Raw genomic sequence first — 17744 nt, 5'->3', positions numbered from 1 at the left:
ACAGATATTATCAATTTAAGTTGGTTGTGGATGGAAGTGGAGTGACATACCTGAAGAAGAGTGATTATGCTGACAATGTCTAGAGAGCGGACATTGAAGATTTTTTTTTATTGTATCCGAATGCCATTGACCTTGACTTCTGGTATGTGAGCTATCTTGTGCCAGTCCTCACCTGTATCTTTTTGACATCGCGTTGTCAAGGCATCACATTGACTTATCCCCAGTACTCGTAGTGCAGTGAGGCAATGGATCCAATCTGGCACGTACAGCAAATTTGGAAAATAAAAGATTTGCAAGAAACGAAGGGAAGTGAAGCTTTTCAGCCATTCCGGCAAAGTCTTCAAACCGTCCCAGCCTCCGATCATTAGAACTTTTAAAGCAGTAAGGTGTCGCATTTCTTCTGGCAGAGACTGCAAGTTTCTGGAACAAGTAATCCAAAGATCCACAAGTGATGTGAGGTTTCCCAACCCATTCGGCCAGCTCATCAAACTGTCACATTTAACAATCCACAATTTCTCTAGTGTGGTGGGCAACAAGATTCCTTCTGGGAAAGCATGCAACAAACTCTCACAATCAAAGATGATAAACTCCTTTAATGCAGTGGCATTCTGTAGTCCCTTGGGTATTGATACAAAATTAGGGATCTTTTCAATCTCGAGAGTACGAAGTGAAGTGAGACCATCCATGTCGTCCTCCAGAATATGCATCTTTTCACAACGGGCAAGATGCAGGTTTTGAAGTGCAGTGAGGTACCTCATACCAGACAAAGAAGCCAAGCTTTCACAATCTGAAATCTTCAGAGACACAAGGGAGGTTAAACCCCCTAAACCTTGTTCTGGCAAACTTGTCATTCTGGGGCAAAATTGAATATTCAAAGTTTCAAGAGAAGCCAAGTTCTGTAACCCATCTTCCGACAAAGACAAAAGGTCATCGCAGGAAGAAATATCCAAATATTTCAGATTGGCAAGAGAAGAAGAATTGGGTAAGGAGGAGGTTGGTGCGTTCTTTTCTGGATTCACTTTGAGCAATGACAGCATCAGCTTCTCACTACATTTCTCTATTGTCAATTGTTCAAGTGATGGAAGAATTGGCATTGTACTTAATTTGGGGCAATTGCGAACAGACAACACAACAACGCTATGAAGGGACACTTCTTCTTCTTCTTCTTTTACCCAACTCTCGAGGTTAGGGTTAGCAATAAGGTAAATTTCTTTCAGTGATGGGAACCATTCTCTTTGTCTTCTCACCACGCTACCACCTTCAATGAACTGCAGAGCATCCAATTCCTCCAGATATACATCCTTAAGAGATGGGAGTTGACCAAGTGCTGGGAGATTTTGACAATTTCTACATTGTTTGAGAATAATCGCGACTAAATTTGGGAGCAATGGATCCATCATCCACCGTGGGAACCTGTTATCTCTGTAACCTTTTATGCTCAACGCTTTAAGATTTTGATGTGGCTCGAGGTTTCCCAGCACATCAAAATCAATTTTCACTCTGTTAACGCCTTCGTCATTCCATTCTAAATGTAACGTTTCAAGGTTGGGCTTACCCTTTAGATTCGCTTCCACGCAATCTCTAGCACTGCTCACATTTTCAAGATTGAAAATCTTCAACTGGCCTTTGAGATGTATTAGTCCATTCAACTCATTCAATTTGCATCCAATCCCCTTCCCCACAAAAAAATCTTCTAACGTCCGAATAGAAGTTAAATGACTAAGGCCAGATGGCATGTATGTTAACACAGTGTCGTTATGGGTATAAATGTGCTTGAGTTTTTGCAATTTCCAGATTTCTCCAGGCAACAGTGTAATTTTACTACATAAAAGCGACAAGGTTTCTAAACTTTGCAGCTTGGTAATAGAGTTGGGGACAGTCGTAACAGAGTCAGATATAATCTCAAGGTATCTTAGGCGCTTCAACTTACCAATGGAACTTGGAACTTCCCCAGTTTCTACCAGCAAACCCAGCACACGTAAGCATTTAAAGCTTGAGAGAATATCCTCAGTGAGAGATAATTTCGAGTTAAAAAGAAGTGTCCGTAAGTTTGTATGTTTACGCAAGGATTCTCGGAACTCAACTGGCAAATCTTCTTCCACGCAGTGCAGATGCCGTACTCCATTAGGGATGTCTCCTTTAGTTTCCTTTCGCGCAATGAAGTACTCCGTTCCTGTAACAGATTGTGCAAGGTCATGAACAAGGTCATGCATTTTCAAAGTCCGAATCTCCCCGAAGTAATCTAGTTCTGCTTCTTGAAAGAACGATCTCCACATCAAATCTTTGACATAATGATTACCTATATCTTCTAAGATTTGATTTTCTCCGAACGTGTGAACAAACCCTTGTGCCACCCATAATAGGATCAGATCTGGCTTGTAAATTACCCAACCTTTAGGATATATAGCACAAAAGGAAAAGCATTGCCTCAAATAGAATGGCAAATGATTATAGCTTATTCTCAATGCAGGCAAAATCCCAACTTCTTCTAGAGGCAATCTCCAAAGATCACTATCTTTGATACTCGTCCACTCATGTTCCTCAGTCTTAAACCGCATTAAACTTCCAAGGGCTTTAGCTGCTAGAGGCACTCCCCCACACTTTCTCACGATTCCCTTTCCAATTTCCACAAGATTCGGCTTTTCTTGCTTTTGATCTGAACCAAATGCCCTTTGCTTGAACAAATTCCAACAATCATCTTCCGACAACCTTAACAGTTTATATTGTGAAACGGATCCCATTATAACTGCAACCTTTTCGCTTCTAGTGGTTACAATTATCTTGCTTCCCATTGCACCTTCTAATAACAAATCTTTCAAGTTATTCCATTTCTCACCGTTTTCATTCCACACATCGTCCAGAACTAGTAAAAATCTCTTCCCTTTAAGTTGTTCCCGAAGGCGAGATTGTAACTGGTCCATCTCCAAATTAGGACATTCACTGTTGGTGGCAGATTTTATCGTCTTTTCTGTAATTTTCTTAACATCAAAATCCTCCCCGACACACACCCACAATTTTAAATTAAAAGTACGATCTACTCTCTCATCATTGTAAACCAATTGAGCAAGTGTTGTTTTTCCCCAGGCCAGGCATACCATAAATGGGAATGATCGAGAGGTTGCCTTCCCCGCTCAAGTCCAACAATAGTTTTACAATCTCCTCTTTCTCGACATCTCTTCCAAAAACTTTTGATTCGTCTACATGAGAATGCGTGTTTTCCCTCTCTGCATTACGCACTCTAGTTTCTTCAACTCTCGTATCCAAGTGAAAGGACCTATCAGCTTGAATCTCAGTTAAGCTTTCCCTAATATCTCTAATTTTATGAGAAATTTTAAAACGATATGCAATAGGATTTGAAGAGAAGAAGAAGTAGCGAACCATATTGACGACGCTATCCTGCATAACCAGTCTTTTCCGCAAAGCTTCAATGGCAAAGTCATCAATAATGTCATCCGCTTCATAAACGGCATCCTTGATCCTTCGAAGCCATTCTCTCACCTGAGGCTGGCGGACTTCAAGCTCCTCAGCGTGCAAGAGTACAGCTTTGATGGTGGATAAAGTCCTTTCGAGCTTTTTCAGTTCCTTCTTGACTCCCATAGCTGATCCAAGCTCTTGTATAGCACGAGATCCTAACTCAGTCAAAACCTTCTCAGCAAGGCCAAAAGCAATTCCTTCCGCCATTTTTTTATAGTAAGAAAGCAGAAAGATCTTTCAAGGGTTTGTAAGTAGTACAGTGTAGTGTTTGTGTTGCGAAAGAGAAGAGTATGGGGTTCTGATCTAACTATAGGATAACACACCTGTGGCTAAAGCAAAAAAAAGAAAAAAACAAAGCAAACTTGACTTTGGAGACCATGCAGTACACTATGTGATGTGATTTGTCGGGCAAGTGGGCAAGAAAGATACCTATAAGAGCATTTGCAATGCAAGTCATAACTTTCACCCCCTCTATCACCGCCACCTCCTCACTTTTCACCCCCTCTATCACCAACCCGGAACAAAACAGTGCGATCTGAATGCTGGTGAAAAAACATCTCCGGACGGGATGTTAGATTCCGTCTGGAGTTTTTGAATCTGAGGCCGGAATGTAACATCCCTCGATATTTTATATAACGAGGCGGGATGTAACATCCCGTCGATGGCTCAATACCAACAGACGCGAAGCGGGCTCCATTTTCACTTCATTTCCGGTAAAAATTCCGATTTTGTAGCCTCCATTCACAACCTTTGAACACAAATTTCCATTCATAATGACTTCTCCATCCCCAACCCATCCCCACCAACCTCACCACATCAAGAGCATTCCCGATGGTTTGGAAATGTCAAAATTTCCAAAAAGGGGCAAAAGGATCGTCGTCGAGAAGCGCGTAATGTGGGCGAGGAGGACTTAAATGAACTTGGGTTTAATTTTCCCAATCGTTATTATTGAAATCGAGGACCACCCACCATTAAGCGTCAACATCGGTCCGAATACGTAGCAAATCGAGTGGCGGAATCTCAAGTAAGTTTTTGATTTTTTTTTTTAAGTTAATTATTATTATTTATGTTAGTTTATATCAAGTTTGTTGTTGTTTGAATTTGTCGTATTATTTTAGTTTGAATTTGTATTAGTTTATATTAGTTTATTTTAGTTTGAATTTGTCATTATTATTTTAGTTTGAATTTGTATTAGTTTATATTAGTTTATTTTAGTTTGAATTTGTCGTATTATTTTAGTTTGAATTTGTATTAGTTTATATTAGTTTATTTTAGTTTGAATTTGTCGTATTATTTTAGTTTGAATTTGTATTAGTTTATATTAGTTTATTTTAGTTTGAATTTGTCGTTATTATTTTAGTTTGAATTTGTATTAGTTTATATTAGTTTATTTTAGTTTGAATTTGTCGTTTATTATTTTAGTTTGAATTTGTATTAGTTTATATTAGTTTATTTTAGTTTGAATTTGTCGTATTATTTTAGTTTGAATTTGTATTAGTTTATATTAGTTTATTTTAGTTTGAATTTGTCGTATTATTTTAGTTTGAATTTGTATTAGTTTATATTAGTTTATTTTAGTTTGAATTTATCGTTATTATTTTAGTTTGAATTTGTATTAGTTTATATTAGTTTATTTTAGTTTGAATTTGTCGTTATTATTTTAGTTTGAATTTGTATTAGTTTATATTAGTTTATTTTAGTTTGAATTTTATCATTATTAAGTGTTTGTTGAATGTAGGAAGTACACTTATGGAAAGTCGTTGTGCACTTTCAAATGTTAATGTCGTGGTGGCGTTGTATGAAATCAAAAAGCGGATCCTAATTTTGTCCGCGATTACCGATATTATATCCGCCACACCATTTGGGAGTTTTTAATTGTAATTTGGGACAAAATGATCGGCGTTGTTGTTTGGGATAGTTGGCGGTGGTGGCCAACTACCCACACATTTCATTTCCCATGGGGTGAGCTTGGGATTACCCTCTTGATTTCACAATGCTCCGCGGGTATCCCAATTGGTTATGGAGATGCCGTTCCTTTTGATGAAACTTTAGAAGTTTTTACTACGGGCGATGAGTTTCTTTGAATGTTTTGATTTGGTTGAAGATGATGAGCAAGACGAGTTTTTGAGATTATCGGTGAAGCGGTTTAAGGGAGGAGCTATAAATATGAGTTGGTTTTACGGCGTGAGATATTTGAATAGACTCAAGGAGAAGCCGAAAAGACTATCATATTGGTGAGGAGTCGATCCACGAGTATGTCGCGTGCCTTCCTCTTCTACTTTGTTGGTGCGGTATTATTTGGATATCTTTGATAGTTATTTACGTATTGGGTGGATGGCCGCCTCGGGCGTAGAGAGGGATGTGGGATTATGGTAGGGTCAATCCATCTTAGCATACCTTTACGGTGGCTAGACCTCATGATTGAGGCGAAAGCCGCTAAAAGGCAATTTGTGCGGCTTTGTTTGGATTATACCGTAAGTCTTATTTATTAAGTTATTGTTTCATTTCATTTATTTATCTAATTATTAATGTTGACATGTTTATATATATATTGATATTGTATTTTATCTATTGATGACGATATTGGTGGTACGAGCATTTTTAGGTGTGATGCATCCCGTGTTGAAGAGGTTGGAAGAGGATGAGACTCATGACTGATTCCACGTATTCAAGCATGGGGCTTCATCGTGAAAGCGAGGGGTATGGGGACCTATCACATAATATTCATAACACTCGTCGCCAGATTGAGCTTTTAGGAGCTAGTCGAATTGAGTGGCAACCCCGGGCGGAGTCCTTCATCTTCGGACCCCTTATGCGGATATTCCGGATGTTCCGGAACGGTTGAGTACCGTAGACTATCATATATGTGTCATAGAGCAAGGTTTCTTTCTCGCCGAATAATGATACTTATAGGGTCGATCACCGTATGGTACCTTGGGGGACCGGATGTTGGCGGCAAGTATCCGGAGAGATTGTTATACCTTACCCACCACCTATGGATATGACCGACCTCGATATTCTTCCCCGCTGTTCTTTTCACACTATAGAGCAAACCCAAATGAGTGGCGACGACGACTTTTCGGTTTTCGGGCGACTATGACTTATATTGGAAGAGGGTTGGTCGAGGTCTCTTGCTAGGTCGTTATACCGGGGCACCAATTTTGAAGGGGGTTACTTCGGAGCATTGAGGCCCGACATTCATTTCCCGTGAGGAGTGGAGTTGCCACGATCCGCGGACCAGTGTTTCATGATATTCGGATGCCGCAAAAGAACTCCACGATATTTGATGATGATGACCTTTGGCATTGGAGCATGATTACTTCTCGGGGGCAAGATATGAGAATACCTATTCCACCGCTGATGCCGCAGATGGTAGCAGATTTGTCGATCTGATTCGAAAGCAGATTAGCGAGGTTAGTATGATTTGAATTTATTTATGATTTGTTATTATTAGTATTCACTATAACCCCTAACTTGCATTTGTTTTGTTAAACAGGATGAAGTAAGGTCGAGCTCCTTAACTTCTGACTCTCTCGGTTATGCCATCGTGAGTCCTTCATGGAGTCCTCTCGTCGTAGTTTTGAGTGCTTACAAGAAGAACGTGTCGAACTTTGCGAAACCGAGAGGCGTGTGCAAGAGTTGGAGAATCTTTGGAAGTGGAGTACCTCAAGCTCAAGCTCAACCAGAGAGGCGACAACGACGTAGGGGGGAGAGCTCTTCGACCGAGCCTTCTCGTAGGGGGAGGAGGTCTCAGTGGAGATATTTTTATGTAGTTTGTAATAATTGTGCGCCATTACTTGTCTTATGGCGTTTGGGATTGTTGTTTGTAATGAATTTTTGATTAGCAGGTTTTTCTTTGATGATTTTTGGATATGAATATGTCATTAAACAAAGGAGGTTATGTCCAATTTTTTTTAGAAATTATAAGTTAGTTTTTACCGAAGTTTACGTGTTAGACTTGGGTGTTGTTCATGATTGTTGTTTGTCTTATTTATTATTTTCAAAGTATATTAGCGGGTTTTGATATGAATATGTCAATAAAACAAATGAGGTTATGGCAAAAAAATTAAAAATTTATAAGTTAAGTATGTTTCCAAAAATGGAACATTAGTTTAAATTTCGTTTCACATTCGTTTCACTCGTTTCATATTTGTTTCACTCATTTCCTTTTTTTGAAAAACAAAATTTTTTAGTTTGGAATATCACTCATTTTTGCACAAGGTGAAGTTCACGAGGAGTTACGGACAGAATAGTGTATGGGGATGCCGAGACGGAATGTAACATCCCGTCACGGGTTTTTTGACCGAGGAATGTAACATCCCGTCTGGTTTTTAAGCCCTCCTCCCTGCACATTTTACTATTCCAAATAATGCAATTTTATGGAGGAATTATTGAGGGTACATTTGGATAGACATTTGGATACAATGTGTTGTCACTTGGAGAGTGAACAAAAATCTAATAAAATGTGTTGTCAATTGGTAAGTGGACCAAAATCGAAATTATTGAGGGTACATTTGGATAGACATTTGGATACAATGTGTTGTCACTCTGAGAGTGAACAAAAATCTAATAAAATGTGTTGTCAATTGGTAAGTGGACCAAAATCGAAATTATTGAGGTACATTTGGATAGACATTTGGATCTGATGTGTTGTCACTCGAGAGTGAACAAAAATCTAATAAAATGTGTTGTCAATTGGTAAGTGGACCAAAATCGAAATTATTGAGGGTACATTTGGATAGACATTTGGATACAATGTGTTGTCACTCTGAGAGTGAACAAAAATCTAATAAAATGTGTTGTCAATTGGTAAGTGGACCAAAATCGAAGTATCACATGTGACCTTATCATATGTGACCTTATCATATGTGACCTTACCTTTCATATTTCGTTTTACTCTTCTTTCTTTTAGATCAAACAAACAACACAACCATCTTCTTCCCCACAACCAAGCTAAAAATAGGAAAAATGTCTAGAGAAGAAAAGAATTGCATATAACCAAAGGTTATGGGGGAGGATCTAGTAGTAATAGTTAGCCTTACGGTTTCACCGATTAGATCTTACGGTACTTACTGGCTGAAGATGACTACATGGAAAAAAAGTAAGAGATGAGAATAATGATATGATGAAGCGAAGGAGGAGGAGGAGGTTGCAGTTATTATCCATCTTTTGGGGCATTAATGACTCAAGCGACCATTGAAATTGAAGATGTGGATCTGACAAAAACGCGGTGGATCTGTGAAGGCGAGAGAACACGTTTAGAGATGGTGGTGATTTCAAAGAAACAAAAGATAATGAGGGGATTACTTCACAACACCTTGTAGGTGGCCTCCTCATAAGTTTAGGACGAAGGTACGGGATGACAAGAGAGCTTTTATGTATATGTTGCATCTTGTTGCATCATTCGACGATTACTTTAAAGACAAGGTGGATGGATTAGGTTACGCAAGCAATTTACGGATTACAAAAGGGACTAGGCTGCGGTTGCACAATTAGCAACCGTAGTTCTTCCGATTCAACGGATGAGTATTTACAAATTGGAGATTCCACACAAATGTATCTATGAAGGCGTTGGTGCAAGGCAATTAATTATCCGCGGCGTTTGAGGAAGAGTACTTGAGACGACCAAGTAGAGGCGGATAATTGCTAGGATATTAATTGAAAATCACGGCAAGGGGTTTTCGGGGAATGCTTGGATCAATCGTATGCAGATGGGTGTGGAAGAATTGCCCAAGTGGATGGGTGGAACACATGTAGGGTACAAGAAGGAACCAACTTTGATACTTGAAGCCGTTCTGGGACAAACATTGTTGGATCGGCATTGCTTCTTGCCTACCAGTTAGCATAATGACATTAACGTGCTTCATCGTTCTCATGTTTTTGAATCATTAGAGCAAGGTGAGGCTCCTGCATTTGCATTTAATGTGAATGGTAATGACTATGATATGGGATATTATCTTGCGATGGTATTTACCCAAAATGGGGCACATTTGTTCAAGCCATTCGTTATCCAAGAAATAAGCATGAAAAGATATTTACTCAACGTCAAGAAGGCAAGAAAGGATGTTGAAAGGGCGTTTGGAGTTTTGCGGTACGATGGCATATTGTTAAAGGCTTCTGCGGCGTTGTCATAGTGTTGTTGTTCTTGGAGATATAATGAAGGCATGCATTATAATGCATAATATGATTGTTGAGAATGAACGTGAAAGTGGAGTTTGGAATTGGAAAGGTCGGAGGAAAGAAACAATACCTGCTCTTTTCGAAGAGATGATGGTTTTCATTTTGTCTATCGATGATTGAAGCAAGAAATAAGATCGAAATGAAGTTACACATACTAATCTTCAAAAGGACTTAGTTGAACATGTTTTAATTGGGTGGCATTGAAGAAACAAAGTGAGATCCGGTACAATTTATGATCCAAATTGGTCGGGATCGGATGAGGGAGAAGGAGGCGAAATTTAAAATGGAAATGAAAATGTATTTCCTATGTATTTCCTAACGTGAACTATTAAGTTCCAACGTATTTCCTATGTATTTCCTAATGTATTTCCTATGTATTTCCTATTAGTTCCTATGTATTTCCTAATGTATTTCCTAATGTATTTCCTATGTAGTTCCAACGTATTTCCTATGTATTTCCTAATGTATTTCCTATGTAGTTCCAACGTATTTAATCGGTTGTATTTTAATGAACTATATTACAATGTATTTTAATTTTATTGGTAATTGTATTTCTATGAAAATAATTATATTGGAATGAGAACATACATAGTGCATTAATTAAAAAAAACAGTTAGATAAAAATACATAGTTCATTAATTAAAAATACAATGAAATTAAAATACATAGTGCATTAATTAAAAAGCAATGAAATTAAAATACATAGTGCATTAATTAAAATACATAGTGCTTTAATTAAAATAAAATACTAGATAATTAAAATACATAAGCTTAGTTAGAGCTAGAACCACCTCTAGCCCTTCCCCATTCAAAGACGTATTTCAGCTTGTTGTTGCTTTCGATTATAAAAGCGGTATCGGGATGGAGGACACTTATATCGGTCGCTAAAATCTTAGCTTCATATTGCATCTTTTGAAGCCGATTTTTTTTCCAATTGAACCTGATTTTTTTTTGCTTGAATCCGATTTTTTCTTCTCTTGCCATCACAGTTCTTTGACCATATGCAAGTTCCCTTTCCCTAAGTTCTAAGCATTTTTGTGTTTCATTTGCATCATGTGCAAATGTATCCTCTAAACGTGTAAAGTAACCCTCCAACATACCAAATGATTTTTCTTGGTTCCTTTTGGACTTGGCTTTCTTGATCCAAGAGGACGGCTCCATTTCTTTTGGGCTCTCTATTTCTTGAGAACCCTCCAATTCAACTCCACCAACACTTGGTGAATTAGAAGTTGAATCTTCACCATCATTTTTTGCGACCTTTTTTCTTTGTGGGCGGCTTGACCTTGCCTCAAAAACGTTACTCCACTTTGGATTATCCTTGAGTATAACGTAACAATGATCAAGTGAAAAAGCCGATTTTTCTTGTAGTTGGTACGTCATCCTTGCCTCGGACAACTAAAAAAAAATGGTGGTAATTAGACTAAAATAATCACTAGGACTAAGATAATTAAAAGCCGCAATAATAATTAGACTAAGATAATAATTAGACTAAGACTAAAATGGAAATAATAAATACACTAAGATAATTAGACGAAGACGGAAATAATTAGACTAAGACTAAGATAATCAATAAATTCCAAATTGACAACGTTGTAATTACCCGGCTTTGTATTGTTGTACCACTTGCATGTCGAGCCTCCACCGCATTCACAATTGCAACAAATTTGTTCATCATTTTTGAAATATATTTCCACCTTCCGCTAATTGAATCGGGAGACCTATCCGACCCACGTGCTTGATTGAACTTCGTTTGTTACGATTCCAAAATCCTTTTGCATTTTGGAAAGCACCAACAATAGAGTCTTCACTAATTTTTATCCAAGCAAGACATAGAGCTTGATCATCGGACATGCTAAAGTGAGCTCTCGCTTTTGCTTGAGTGCTACCACTTGCTTGAGATGCTTGAGTTGATGCCATTTGATATTTGGTTTTTAAGAACTGATTTTAAAGAAGAAGAAATATGATATATGATTGTTGGAAGTGTGAGTTGAAATGAAACAAATGTTGTATATATACCAAAGTTTTTATTTTGACCGTTTTTGACCGTTCGACTTTTTAACCGTTGGTAGCCGTTAGGACTCGGACGGGATGTTGGATTCCGTCCCCGGTGAGTTTTGTAATCCGCATCGAATCCAACATCCCGTCCGAAGTTAACAAGTCGGTGATAAACTTCGGTGGTTGGTTTCACGGTTTTGAACTGGGGATAATTATCACCTTCTCTATCACCCCCGCATTGCCTGGCCAGTTTTGGACCCAAGTAGGTGATAATTATCACTACCCCCTCTCTATCACCTGCATTGCAAATGCTCTAATAGTTAACTTTCCCACACCTACCGAAGGTAGATCGATATTTCGTTCGGCAGATGTTTTGATATATCTATTCTAAGTTGTAAACTTGTAATGAGCGCTGTTCTAAAAATTGGTCTAGGCGGTACCCAACCGACTCGTCTAGGTCCAAGTCGTTTAAAAAATCGGTGAGCCAACTAGGCAGGTCTAGGAGGCCTCTAGGCGGTCCAGTCAATTTTTTTTAAATGATTAAATGTCGAAAATTAAAAGCCCGTATAGACTTAAGATTTGAATGAGTTTAAAAGACTAAAGTCTAATATAAATTATATGTCACTATAACAAAGAGTATGTTTTTATATGAAATCGATATTCTTCAACTATTACGCATTTTTGTAATAAATATCTTTATTTGTGTTTATTTTTTGAGTTATGGTAAATGATTTTCTTCATTTCTTGTAGTATAGGTGTGTATTACTATATATATTATGAAAAAAAAACTGCCTAGCGCTTAGCCCGTCTAGACACTGCCTAGGCCTAGGCGCTCTCCCACTGCACGACTACCGCCTAACGTTTTTTAGAACACTGATAATGAGGCGTAGAGGAGTGAGCTGGAGAGTTTTGGAAAATCCGTGCACAAAAGACAATTTCATTTATATTTCTTCGGACTTTTTTGTCCCCAGTATTCATCTAAAATTACAATAGAGTCAGCTAAATATTATTGTAATATTGAAGAGATTATAAAGGCTAAAAGGTAAATATAAAGGCTGACTTGATAATTGACGTGGGCCAACTTTTTATTGAGTTGTCTCAATCAAGATAATCTATTTAGACTATTCTGTTTCTATTTGGATTCTTAAATTACAAAATAAGTATTTAGATATCATCCTAATAATTGTTATACTTTAGAAGCAAAAACGTTTTCAGATTTTTGTAAAAAAGTTTGGTATAACAGACGAATTTTAGTATAGACGCGTGGCGTAGCCACGTGCTCAAAACTAGTAACTAGTTAAAGGGAACATGCATGCAGTGGCGGGCCCAAAAATTTCATCCAAGTAGCTAGGGCACCACAGAATGTGACTTCTGCCGATAAATTCCTCACAAGGAATTTCTCCACACAGTTTCGTTTTAGTGCAGATTGCACTTGATTAGGGGGGTATCTTCTACTACCATTAGGGCAGGGAATCGGGTCGGGTTTGACCCGAACCCGACCCGACCCGAATCCGAATAGTTCGGGTTCGGGATGATTTTTGTATCCGTTTATTTATTCGGTTCGGGTTCGGGTTCGGTGCAGCCGGATTTAAATTGGATTCGGATATATTTTTTGGGTTTTTTTTTGAATTTTTAGTGTATCCGATCGGGTTAGTCGGATATAATCGGGTTCGGGTCGGATTCGGATATTAAATTTCGAATATAATCGGGTTCGGATTCAGTTTCGGATATTATAAAACTATTCGGATTCGGATTCGGATATAGCCATATCCGACCCGAACCCGACCCGATCCCTGCCCTAACTACCATAGTCCCAGGTGATTGATCAGGAATAGATTTATTTGTGAGTAAGTTCACAGGTGATTGATCAGGAATAGATTTACTTGTGAGGAAGTTATCCATATTTACGCAAAAATCAATTGCATATCACTATAAAAAAAATTATTTATTCCTTAAAGGCTAATCGATTCGCAACTTTACAAAACATGCCAATTTAAATCTTTTAAGTCTCCATGAGAAAATCTATTCTTGCTCCCAATCTCCCATAAACTAACAACGTAACGTAGGCACTTCACATATAGTTCATAAATAACTTAACATAAAATTATGAAAGTGTAAGCACTCAACTAAAATTAAGGCAATAGCAAAATTGAGTTTAGGAAAGTTAGTAATTAATTCTAGAAATTGGTTACATAAATAGAAAATGAAGTTTGCAAGAATGAAAAAATGACAAACATGGAGAGAAGAACTATGGGTCTATGGGTGTGCACAAAATAACAACACATAGGTCATATGTGGTTTGGGTAAGTTTGCACACTTGCACTTAGGTTTTTTTCTCTTTTTTTTGGGTCTGGGATGTAGATTGTGGGCCTAAGGCAGGATGGTAAGACTACTATTTTCCCTACATGCATGTGTTGATGTAATAGGTGTTTCTCCAATAATAGAGTTTGGGAATGGAGTTTTAGAAGTGGGTAAGCCGCCAACAGGGTTTTTTGACATCATCTGAGTCGGTGGAACTCTTTAGGAGATTACAAATAAAAGGTGACGGATAGCAATATAATGACTGCTAGTTCAAATGAATATATATATAAGGCGAATTGCCTTTGCTATTAAAAAAGGGGTTTGCGGTGCAATTTGTAGCGAGCTTGTCCGCTATTACTTTTGTATATTATTTATTTTGGATAAGGAATAAAGTATATCGTTAAAAAAAAGACACCTGTGGGCTGTGGCTATAAATGATGATTGTATGTAGAAGAATCTCTACTATTACGAACTTTTGGGTCATACAGTGGGAGCCATGCAAGGGAGCTTTTCCCCACGGAGTCCGGTTCCTCCATAACTGGGTACAGAGATTGATCTCTGTACCACAAACACACACATCTCGTATCTCGGCGCACCCACACACATCTCGGAGCACACACACAGGTATCGAGGCACACACACACATCTCGGATTCGGATCAACGGCGAGATAACACGATTCTGAGATGATCTCTCAGACTGGTTGTAGAGATCTCGAGTCCTTCCCCACCTATCTTCAAAATGCAAGTGGAAGGAAATTTCTGTGAGTTGTTGAAGTGGTACTAAATTAAACCAAAAGAAAACATCTTATGTATACTACTATCGCGTGTATAGTGGTCTCATTGACGATGTTTGCTTTCATTAGTTAAAACTCATGAATTTTTTTTCGTCAAATTTTTGCATATTATTTATACTAATCGATTAATGTAGTTGTCGATGCTTGACTTAATTAATGAGACATTCAATTCTTAAACACGGGAGATCAACGAGCATATAATATGGAGCCCATAAATCTTTGATTAATAATTTGGGATTAGAGGCGGTAGTCAACAATGACCTTTAGTGGAATAAGTCATTTGTTGGCGGACTTGGGCCGTGTGTTCGGGCAAACATGGAAAGCCCAAGCCCGTCAGGAGGCCCAATCCTAATTTCTCCTCATGGTCCCTGTTGTAGCCTATAAATAGAATACTCTTTCTCTCTGGCCGAAATTGACTATTCACTGGATTAGAAAAAGAGGCAAGAAAAGTAGATCTGAATTCGTTTATGATCTTGAGAGAAAGAAGGGTGTTGGTAGATCGTTGTCCACACAACGTCCAATCTGTTCTAAAGGAATACAACAGAAGATCAAGGGGTTGATTGTTGATTTAGATTTGATAAAGCTTGGATTCTCAGAGTTATCTAAATCGGATTCAAAGGTATGTTTTCCAATCACAAATCGTGGACACCAATTAATTCATTTAGCTGGCGTGGTGTTGGGGTTTGTAGAAAATATTCGCTCAATAACGGTTCCTCTGATCTGACAGCATGTACAAAATATCTTGAAGCGACAACGAAACTACCGTCATAATTCCTTAGCATACATTCCAACCCCGAAGGACCTAGGTTTCTGTGACAAGCAAGGGCGACTTTGAGGGTAGCCGAGAGAGGCAGGCAGCTGGGGCCCCAAAGTTTTTGCTCATAACTAGGGCCCCGAATTCAGTGACAATTATTACTACACGTTTTATATTTTCTCACTGCCAACTAAGAAAACCACTTGTTTGCTCACAAGACATAACGTGTACTGCACAAATGCACTTTCTTCTTCTCCAACCTATCAATTCAACTCATTTTAATCAACTCTCTCTATAGGTTTTTTGTTAGATCTCAAAGGTGGGGAGCCTCACATTAAGTGCTTGGCTAGGGCCCTTAAGAACTCAAGGCCGCCCCTAGTGACAATCGCCATCTGTGTTTAAGGTAATATATGGGGCTGTATGAGGCTTCCAGCAGAGATGAATGAGTTGTTTCTGTCTCTTGGTTTTAAGGAGTAATGTCTGGACATTATTTGTATACTTCTCCAAAAGCAAGACTAGCTCGAAAGTGTGCCTTGAGGTGTCACCCTTTTGTGTTCAAATAACATTGCATTTCTACTATTCCAGATGTTCCAGCAGATGATTGCAAAGAGTTCCATAACAAAGGGTATATTACTATGTTGATTTCTCATCAAGTTATGGATTTTATTCATCCATATATGTGGTGTTTCATTGAAGGGTACGGAGGCAATGTGGGGGGTTAGACTAGTTCTCCATATGGTTAGGGTGAATGGGCATTCATGGAATAGGTGTTGTGCAGTATCTGGGTGGCTTTTGCAGAAGATGCAGTCTAGGTTAATTAATAAAGTTCAACCCTATGTTGAATAGATTAGAGGAGGAGTTCAGAGAATCTCGCAAAAGTTTTCACATGAATACTTTCACTCGCGGGGGACATCGAAGTTTCCATATGATTCTCCAATCAAAGAAAGGGGTGGTGTGGTATGAGTTTATTGCCTGATAGCCCGATTTTACCATATATTTCCCATTTACTGATAGAGTCAAAATTCTTCTGTCGGGTTTTTCACTGTCGGAAAGTGGAATGGAGATTATTTTCTTTGCAATTTTTGCCGGCTAGCAATGGTAGATGATGTTTGAGCACCATTTTCTTGTGGTACTATCAATGAAGTCCAAGACGAAGGTTGGTTTGATGGTGGGATTTGAGTATATTGGAGTGGTAATACCTTCATCACTTGGAATCCAGCTCTCGCTGAAAAGGTGGATTGATGATCCATTGACTATCTCCCATCCCAATCCTTTATGAAGGACTGAACATGCCTTGAGGATATCTCTCCAAACTCTAGAGTCAAGTGGTTTGGGGCACATTGTTAAGAAGTCTTGACTTCGAAGGTATTTTGCCTTGACAATATCGACCCATAGAGACCTGCCGCTTGCAATGACTTCCCAACCTTTTTTAGCTAGGAGGGCTAGATTTGTATGTTGTAGATTTCGGACTCCCAGACCTCCCTTTAGCTTTGGTTTCTCGATCGTTTCCCAGTTAACAGAGTGAATTTTTTTTATTGTTTGCTTCATGTCCCCAGAGAAATGCACGCAGATGTATATCAATGGGTTTAGTAATCACTTATAGTAGTTTAAAAACCGCCATCTGGTGAGTAGGAATTGCGGAGCAAACCCGTTGATGAGTGTTAATCTACCGGCTTGAGAGAGGGTAGATGCCTTCTATAACCTGAGTCTGTTTTGCAGTCTCAGAAGAATCAGGCTGAAGAACTTGCTTGTTACTCTGTTGAGGCAAGTTGGGCTCCCCAAATAGACTGAAATTGGTTGTTGTCTTTTAATGCCAAAATCGGAGCGAGAGTTTTGCTTGAAGTCTACTGTCGAATGAGGGCTGAAAAGCAAATCAGATTTATCAAAATTAATTTGATGATCCGATGATTGACAGAAAAGTTTCAAGGCTGCAACTGTTTCATTAACTTCTTTGAGGTCATTGTTATCAAAGAGTACAAGATCATCTGCATATGGCAGGTGGTGTATCGAGGGTACACCACGACCAATAGAGATTCCCTTTATCAGTTTGGACTGTTGGGTATGCAGGAGATGAGTGGATAGAACCTCCATTCCTAGAATGAAGAGGTACGGTGAAAGCGGATCACCTTGACGTATACCTCTCTTTGGGTTGAAGTAGCCGCATGGTTTTCCATTGACGATAACAAACTAGGAGATAGACTGCACACAGAACATCACCATGTTGCACCAATGCTCATTGAAACCA

At 38.6% G+C, this 17744-nt stretch overlaps 1 protein-coding gene across 25 annotated transcripts in view; it reads right to left on the bottom strand.

Moving 5' to 3' along the window:
- Nucleotides 1–17744, bottom strand: part of LOC147501344 (protein FAR1-RELATED SEQUENCE 5-like) — a 56543-nt gene that overhangs the window by 21545 nt on the left and 17254 nt on the right. For 19 of the 25 annotated variants that reach the window (XR_015221349.1, XR_015221335.1, XR_015221344.1 and 16 more), the window contains exon 1: nucleotides 51–3234. The exons of the other annotated variants lie outside the window; for them this stretch is intronic. The gene's annotated coding sequence lies outside the window, so the exon portion shown is untranslated. Of the gene's footprint in view, nucleotides 1–50; nucleotides 3235–17744 lie in introns of those variants that run through there. 25 annotated transcript variants of the gene reach the window in all.

The sequence above is a fragment of the Coptis chinensis genome, chromosome 4, assembly GCF_015680905.1.
Source record: "Coptis chinensis isolate HL-2020 chromosome 4, ASM1568090v1, whole genome shotgun sequence".
In the NCBI taxonomy this organism is placed as follows: Eukaryota; Viridiplantae; Streptophyta; class Magnoliopsida; order Ranunculales; family Ranunculaceae; genus Coptis; species Coptis chinensis.
This window is presented reverse-complemented; position numbering and strand designations above follow the sequence as displayed.